We start from the raw sequence: 9952 nt of genomic DNA on the forward strand, positions 1-9952 counted from the left end.
CTGAAAAACAAACTGAGGGTTCTAGAGGGGAGGGGGGTGGGAGGATGGATTAGCCTGGTGATGGGTATTGAGGGCACATTCTGCATGGAGCACTGGGTGTTATGCACAAACAATGAATCATGGAACACTTCATCTAGAACTAATGATGTAATGTATGGGGATTAACATAAGAATAAAAAAAATAATAAATAAAAATAAAAATAAAAAAATAAAATAAAATAAATAAAAAAAGAGTAAAAAATAAAAATTTAAAAAAGTTAATCTGTATCTCCAATTATAAATAAATAGTTGGTTCTTTATTAAAGGCCTTTCAAATATCAGAGGAAGAGTCAAATCACATCTAATCCATCCATACATTAAACAGGCCCTACTAAAATTTAAAGCACTGACATAGACAAAAATCAGCATTTATATTTTAAATAACATACTCTTTTTTAAAAAATTGGAGAACTTCTGCTTCCAGCCATGACAAAATAACTGCTATGAGACTTGCCCTCCTGTCAAAAACAACTATAAAACTGGATGATGCTATGAGGCAACTGTTTTCAGACATTGAACAATACAGTGCAGGACTGTAATTTTGAGAGAAGGCATAATGGAGTGGACCCCATTATTTCTATCCAAATCCAGTTGTACTAAGCTAAAGCAGCAGATATCGGAGTTCTAGGCTGTTGAAGTGGTTGAATTTTGTGGAGCAGAATAACGAAAGAGAGAGAACTTCACAAAAAGAGGCCCTGTGCATCTAGTTAAGGGTTCACCGTGGTACCCTGGCCGAGGACTGGGATGTGCATCACAGGGGAGATTCCATGTAAGCCTTGTAGGTGCCTCCTGCTATGGACCTTAGAATGGAATGGTGATACCAGAGGTTGTGAACTGCTGGAAGATCTCGAAGTTTCAGGCAAGCTAAAGTAGAGAAGCTTCATTGAAAGCTCAGAGTGTCCAGTCGAGATCTCAGAAGGCCATGCCTTCAGATTAAGAACAATAGTCCAAAGTAAAGACAAGCTCAAAATTAAAATAGGTCCTAGCAACAAATTAAACCAACCCCAACAGGACAGAAAATATCTAGAGGGGCGCCTGGGTGGCTCAGTCGGTTAAGCAACTGCCTTCAGCTCAGGTCATGATCCTGGAGTCCCGGGATCGAGTCCCTCATCGGGATCCCTGCTCGGCAGGGAGTCTGCTTCTCCCTCTGACCCTCCCCCCTCTCATGTGCTCTCTCTCACTCTCTCTCTCTCTCAAATAAATAAATAAAATCTTTAAAAAAAAAAAAAAGAGAGAAAATATCTAGAAATGTTACTGCCTGACAGAACAAAAGTTACACTCCTTAAAAAAAAAAAATAACATAATCTGGAATCCCCACAGAGCATCACTGACAGTGTCTATTAGCCACTCAAAAATTACTAGACATAAAAAGAAGCATCAAAATGTGATCCATAATAATAATAATAATTCAATAAAAACTGACCCTAACATAACCCACATGTTGAAATTATCAGGAAAAGTTTTTCAAGCAGCTTTATAAATACGTATGTGATCAAGGACTTAAAAGAAAAGGTAATCATGAGTCACAGCAAAAACATCCAAAAAATGTGTATATCTATCTATCTATACACACACACAATATATATATATATACATAATATAATATATATACATATGTATGTATATATATATATGCAAAAAAGAACCAAATGGAAATTCTGGAACTTAAAAATACAATGCCTGAAATGAAAGCTCTGTATATGCAGCTTTAACAGAAAATTGGAGGCAGAACACCAAAGTTAATGAATTTGAAAACAGATCAATAGAAATTATTCAATCTGAAAGAGAGAAAAATAGTAGAGAAAAATGAACAGTATCTCAGGGACTTGTGAGGAAAATGTCAATCAGTCTAACATATATATGATTCTAGTCTCAGAATGGAAAGGAAAGAGAGAAAATAGAAAATATGTGAAGAAATAACAAGCAAATTTTTTAGAAATTTTGTGGAACACATGAATTTATAGAGCCGAGTTTAGTGAAGCCCAAAGGACATAAATATAAGGAGAACCACACCTAGATCATGTCACAGTCAAACTGTTGACAACTAAAAATAAAGAAACAATATTAAAAGCAGCTTCTCAATAAAGGCTGACAACATACAGAGGAGCAATGATATGAATGACAGCTGATTTCTCATCAGACTGGAATTCAAATCTACAAGAAAGAATGAACAACATCAGAACGGTAAATATGTGGGTAAAAATGAAAGACTTTTGGTTCCTCTCTTAATTTATTTGTAAGACAACTATGTAAGCAAAAAATAGTAACACAACGTTTGGGGCTTATTATTATTAAAAACATGACACCAATAGCTCAAAGAATGGTGGGGTAAAAGGACTTTACTGTTGTAATGTTCTTACTACTTATATGAAGTGGTAGAATATTAACTCAAGTAGGCTGTGATGAGTTTAAAATGCACATAGGAATGCCTATCATGATCAACTTAAAAAACACAAAGAGGTAGAATTTTTCATATTAAAAAGAAGAACATCTGCATAGAGTATCAGATGACATGATACTTTATGTGGAAAACCCAAAAGACTCCACCCCAAAATTGCTAGAATTCATACAGGAATTCAGCAAAGTGGCAGGATATAAAATCAATGCACAGATATCAGTTGCATTTCTATACACTAACAAGACAGAAGAAAGAGAATTTAAGGAATTGATCCCATTCACAACTGCACCAAAAGCCATAAGATATCTAGGAATAAATCTAACCAAAGAAGTAAAGGATCTGTACTCAGAAAACTACAGAACATTCATGAAAGAAATTGGGGAAGACACAAAAGAATGGAAAAATGTCCCATGCTCGTGGTTTGGAAGAACAAATATTGTTTAAATGTCTATGCTTCCCAGAGCAGTCTATACATTCAATGTAATCCCTATCAAAATACCATCAACATTCTTCACAGAGCTGGAGCAAATAATCCTAAAATTTGTATGGAACCAGAAAAGACCCTGAATAGCCAAAGGAATGTTGAAAAAGAAAACCAAAGCTGGTGGCATCACTATTCCGGACTTCAAGCTCTATTACAAAACTGTAATCATCAAGACTGTATGGTACTGGCACAAAAACAGACACATAGGTCAATGCAACAGAATAAAGAACCAAGAAATGGACCCTCAACCCTATGGTCAACTAATCTTCAATAAAGCAGGAAAGAATATCCAATGGAAAAAAAGACAGTCTCTTCAACAAATGGTGTTGGGAAAATTGACAGCCACATGCAGAAGAACCAAACTGGACCATTTTCTTACACCATACACAAAAATAAACTCAAAATGGATGAAAGACCTAAATGTGAGATAGGAATCCATCAAAATCCTAAAGGAGAACACAGGCAGCAACCTCTTTGACCTCAGCCACAGCAGCTTCTTCCTAGACACATCGCCAAAGGCAAGGAAAGCAAGGGCAAAAATGAACTATTGGGACTTCATCAAGATAAAAAGCTTTTACACAGCAAAGGAAATAGTTGGCAAAACCAAAAGACAACCTACAGAATGGGAAAAGATATCTGCAAATGTTTTACCCAATAAAGGGCTAGTATCCAAAATCTATAAAGAACTTATCAAACTCAACACCCAAAGAACAAATAATCCAGTCAAGAATGGGCAGAAGACATGAACAGACATTTCTCTAAAGAAGACATACAAATGGACAACAGACACATGAAAAAATGTTCTACATCACTCAGCATCAGGGAAATACAAATCAAAACCACTGTGAGATACCACCTCACACCAGTCAGAATGGCTAAAATTAACAAGTCAGGAAACAACAAATGCTGGTGAGGACATGGAGGACATTCCCACCGTCTTACACTGTTGGTGGGAATGCAAGCTGGTACAGCCACTCTGGAAAACAGTATGGAGGGGATTAACATAACAACAAAAAAATTTTTTTAAAAAAACCAATATGGAGGTTCCTCGAAATTAAAAATAGAGCTACCCTCACTCTGGAAAACAGTCTGGAGGTTCCTCAAAAAGTTGAAAATAGAGCTACCATACGATCCAGCAATTGCACTACTGGGTATGTACCCCAAAGATACAAATGTAGGAATCCAAAGGGGTACATGCACCCCGATGTTTATAGCAGCAATGTCCACAATAGCCAAACTGTGGAAAGAGCCAAGATGTCCACTGACAGATGAATGGATAAAGAAGATGTGGTATATATATATACAATGGAATATTATGCAGCCATCAAAAGGAATGAGATCTTGCCATTTGCAATGACATGGATGGAACTGGAGGGTATTATGCTGAGTGAAATGTCAATCAGAGAAAGACATGTATCATATGACCTCACTGATATGAGGAATTCTTAATCTCAGGAAACAAACTGAGGGTTGCTGGAGCGGGGGGTGGGGTAGGAGGGATGGGGTGACTGGGTGATAGACACTGGGGAGGGTATGTCCTCTGGTAAGCACTGTGAATTGTGCAAGACTGTTGAATCTCAGATCTGTACCTCTGAAACAAATAATCCAATATATGTTAAGAAAAAAAAAAAGAAAAAAAAAGAAGATAGCAAGAGGGGAAGAATGAAGGGGGGGAAATCAGAGGAGGAGACGAACCATGAGAGAGGATAGACTCTGAAAAACAAACTGAGGGTTCTAGAGGGGAGGGGGTGGGAGGATGGGTTAGCCTGGTGATGGGTATTAAAGAGGGCACATTCTGCATGGAGCACTGGGTGTTATGCACAATGAATCATGGAACACTACATCTAAAACTAATGATGTAATGTATGGTGATTAACATAACAATAAAAAATTTTTTAAAAAAATAGAGCTACCCTATGACCCAGCAATTGCACTACTAGGTATTTACCCCAAAAATACAAATGTAGTGATCCAAAGGGGCACCTGCACCCCAGTGTTTATAGCAGCAATGTCCACAATAGCCAAACTATGGGAAGAGCCCAGATGTCCATCAACAGATGACTGGATAAAGAAGAACTGTGATATATATATATATATATATATATCTCACATCAGAATATTACTCAGCCATCAAAAAGAATGAAATCTTGCCATTTGCAACAACGTGGATGGAACTAGAGGGCATTATGCTAAGCGAAGTAAGTTAATCAGAGAAAGACAATTATCATATGATTTCACTCAGATGTGAAATTTAAGAAACAAAACAGAGGGGGGGTGGAGCAAGATGGCGGAGGAGTAGGAGACCTGGATTTCGTCTCCTCTCAGGAATTCAGCTGGATAGGGATCAAACCATTCTGAACACCTACAAACTCAACAGGAGATCGAAGAAAAGAAGAGCAACAACTCTCTCATCAGAAAGCGACCACTTTCTGGAAGGTAGGACGTGCGGAGAAGTGAATCCAAGGCGATATTCGGGAGGACAGACGGCGGGGGAGGGGCGTCCGTCGGCCGCTTCTGGCAAGTGATAGAGCCGCGGAGCACAAAATCGGAACTTTTAAAAGACTGCTCCGCTGAGGGACGTCACCCTGGTGGCTAAGCGGGGGGTGGAACCCTCCGGGACAGTGTGGTCTCAGGACCCTCGGGGTCACAGAAAGACCGGGGGTGCCTGAGTGCGGCAGAGCTCCCAGATATCGGAGCAGGGAAGCCGGCTGCAGAGGCGGAGCCCAGGCGCGGGCTCTCAGCTCGGGGTGGCCATAAACCGGGATCCGCGGCCCAGTCGGGCCCCTGCTCCTCCAGCAGGGACCCCACAAGTGGCAGATCCGGGGAGACTCACCTTCCTCCCCTGGGAGGAGCCGCGCGGGAGCGCACCGCAGGGATCTGCTGGGTTCGGAGACTCCACACCAAGTCGGGTGCCAGAGATAGAAACGCACTGTCACAGGCCGGGGGAGCACGGAGTGCGGCCGGAGACCAGGGAGACGGGAGTGACTGACGGCTTTTCTCTGGGGGCTCACTGAGGAGCGGGGCCGAGTTCTCAGCTCCTCCGAAGCGGAGATTGGGAGGCCGCCATTTTCACTCTCCGCCTCCAAAGCTGTACGGAAAGCTCGCAGGGAACAAAAGCCCCGGAGAGCAAACCCGAGCAGATTACTTAGCTGGGAGGGGGCAAGGGCGGGGCAATTCCGCCTCCGGCAGAGACATTTGGAAACCACGGCAACAGGCCCCTCCCCAGAAGATCAGCGAGAACAGCCAGCCAAGACCAAGTTTACCGATCAATGAGAACGGCAGAACTCCAGCGCTAGGGGAATACTGCACATAGAATTCACGGCTTTTTTACCATGATTCTTTAGTCTTTCAAAGTTAATATTTTTTTAACTGTCTTTTTTTCTTTTTTTTTTTTAATTTTTCTTTTTCCCTTTTTCAACGAACATTTTATCAATCCCTTTTTTAAAAAAACATTTTTATTTTTCATTTTTAGAGTCATATTCTATCCCTTCATAGTAGTTACCCGTATTTTTGGCTTATATATATAAGTTGTTCTCTCTTTAAAATTTTGAGATAGTTTCTTCTAACAGATTAAAATATACCCTAAATCTCTAGTATATGGTGTTTTCTATTCCCCTGCCTGATCACATCCTCTCCTTTTTTTTTTCTTTTTTCTTTTTTTAAATCCTCTTCTTTCTTTTTTCAAACAACTTCTTATCAATTCCTTTTATAAAATTTTTTATAATTTCCATCTTTACAGTCATATTCCATCCCTTCATCATATCAACCCTTATTTTTGTACATATATAAGTTTTTCTTTCTTTAAAATTTTGAGAGGCACTTTCTCCTAAAAGACCAAAATACACCCCAAATCTAGTGTGTGGCACTGATCTATATACCAGCCTGATCATATTTGATCACATTCTGGTTTTTTGTTGTTGTTGTTGTTTTGTTTTGTTTTGTTTGTTTTTGTTTTTATTTTTATCTTTATCTTTTTCTTTTTTTTCTTTTTCTTTTTTCTCTCTTTCCCTTTCTTTTCCCACTGCTTCAGGTCTTTTCTGATTTGTTTAGAGTATATTTTCTGGGGACGCTGTTACTCTGCTAGCATTTTGTTCTCTCATTAATCTATCCTCCTCTGCACAAAATGACAAGACGGAAAAAATCACCTCAACAAAAAAAACAAGAGGTAGTACCGACTGCCAGGGACCTACTCAATATGGACATTAGTACGATATCAGATCTAGAGTTCAGAATCATCACTTTAAAGATACTAGCTGGGCTTGAAAAAAATATGGAAGTTATTAGAGAAACCCTTTCTGGAGAAGTAAAAGAACTAAAATCCAACCAAGTAGAAATCAAAAGGCTATTAATGAGGTGCAATCAAAAATGGGGGAGCTAATAAATGCTAGATTAAATGAGGCAGAAGAGAGAATCAGTAATATAGAAGATGAAATGATGGAAAATAAAGAAGCTGAGAAAAAGAGAGATAAACAACTACTGGATCACGAGGGCAAAATTCAAGAGATAAGCGATACCATAAGACGAAACAACATTAGAATAATTGGGATCCCAGAAGAAGAAGAAAGAGAGAGAGGGGCAGAAGGTATAATGGAGCAAATTATAGCAGAGAACTTCCCTAATTTGGGGAAGGAAACAGGCATCAAAATCCAGGAAGCACAGAAAACCCCTCTCAAAATCAATAAAAATAGGTCAACACCCTGACATCTAATAGTAAACCTTACGAGTCTCATAGACAAAGAGAAAATCCTGAAAGCAGCTCGGGAGAAGAGATATGTAACCTACAATGGTAGAAACATTAGATTGGCAACAGACCTATCCACAGAGACCTGGCAGGCCAGAAAGGGCTGGCAGGATATATTCAGAGCACTAAATGAGAAAAATATGCAGCCAAGAATATTATATCCAGCTAGGCTGTCATTGAAAATTGAAGGAGAGATAAAAAGCTTCCAGGACAAACAAAAACTAAAGGAATTTGCAAACACAAAACCAGTCCTACAGGAAATCTTGAAAGGGGTCCTCTAAACAAAGAGAGAGCCTAAAAGCAACATAGACCAGAAAGGAACACAGACAATATACGGTAACAGTCACCTTACAGGCAATACAATGACACTAAATTCCTATCTTTCAATAGTTACCCTGAATGTAAATGGGCTAAATGCCCCAATCAAAAGACACAGGCTATCAGACTGGATTAAAAAACAAGACCCATCGATATGCTGTCTGCAAGAGACTCATTTTAGACCCAAAGACACCCCCAGATTGAAAGTGAGGGGGTGGAAAACCATTTACCATGCTAATGGACACCAAAAGAAAGCTAGGGTGGCAATCCTTATATCAGACAAATTAGATTTTAAACCAAAGACTGTAATAAGAGATGAGGAAGGACATTATATCCTACTTAAAGGATCTATCCAACAAGAAGATCTAACAATTGTAAATATCTATGCCCCTAACATGGGAGCAGCCAATTATATAAGGCAATTAATAACAAAAGCAAAGAAACACATCAACAACAATACAATAATAGTGGGGGACTTTAACACCCCCCTCACTGAAATGGACAGATTGTCTAAGCAAAAGATCAACAAGGAAATAAAGACTTTAAATGACACTGGACCAAATGGACTTCACAGACATATTCAGAACATTCCACCCCAAAGCAACGGAATACACATTCTTCTCTAGTGCCCATGGAACATTCTCCAGAATCGATCACATCCTAGGTCATAAATCAGATCTCAACCGATACCAAAAGATTGGATTCATTCCCTGCCTATTTTCAGACCACAATGCTTTGAAACTAGAACTCAATCACAAGAGGAAAGTTGGAAAGAACTCAAATACATGGAGGCTAAAGAGCATCCTACTGAAGAATGAATGGGTCAACCAGGAAATTAAAGAAGAATTAAAAAAATACATGGAAACCAATGAAAATGAAAACACAACTATTCAAAATCTTTGGGATGCAGCAAAGGCAGTCCTAAGAGGAAAGTATATAGCAATACAAGCCTTCCTCAAGAAACAAGAAAGGTCTCAAGTACACAACCTAACCCTCCACCTAAAGGAGCTGGAGAAAGAACAGCAAATAAAGCCTAAACCCAGCAGGAGAAGAGAAATCATAAAGATCAGAGCAGAAATCAATGAAATAGAAACTAAAAGAACAGTAGAACAGATGAACGAAACTAGGAGCTGGTTCTTTGAAAAAATTAACAAGATTGATAAACCCCTGGCCAGCCTTATCAAAAAGAGAAGAGAAATGACCTAAATCAACAAAATCATGAACGAAAGAGGAGAGATCACAACCATCACCAAAGAAATACAATTATAAGAACACATTATGAGCAACTATGCCAACAAATTAGATAACCTAGAAGAAATGGAGGCATTCCTAGAGATGTATCAACTACCAAAACTGAACCAGGATGAAATAGAAAACCTGAACAGACCTATAACCACTAAGGAAATTGAAGCAGTCATCAAAAATCTCCCAAAAAACAAAAGCCCAGGGCCAGATGGCTTCCCAGGGGAATTCTACCAAACATTTCAAGAAGAATTAATACCTATTCTTCTGAAACTGCTCCAAAAAATAGAAACGGAAGGAAAACTTCCAAACTCATTTTATGAGGCCAGCATTACCTTGATCCCCAAACCAGACAAAGACCCCATCAAAAAGGAGAATTACAGACCAATATCCCTGATGAACATGGATGCAAAAGTTCTCACCAAAATACTAGCCAATAGGATCCAACAGTACATTAAAAGGATTATTCACCATGACCAAGTGGGATTTATCCCTGCGCTGCAAGGTTGGTTCAACATCCGCAAATCAATGAATGTGATACAATACATTAACAAAAGAAAGAACAAGAATCATATGATCCTCTCAATAGATGCAGAAAAAGCTTTTGACAAAGTACAGCATCCTTTCTTGATCAAAACTCTTCAGTATAGGGATCGAGAGTACATACCTCAATATCATAAAAGCCATCTATGAAAAACCTACAGCGAATATCATTCTCAATGGGGAAAAA

Source organism: Mirounga angustirostris, unplaced genomic scaffold, assembly GCF_029215605.1.
Source record: "Mirounga angustirostris isolate CCGP_5_RB_7025 unplaced genomic scaffold, mMirAng1.0.hap1 SCAF_16, whole genome shotgun sequence".
NCBI lineage: Eukaryota > Metazoa > Chordata > Mammalia > Carnivora > Phocidae > Mirounga > Mirounga angustirostris.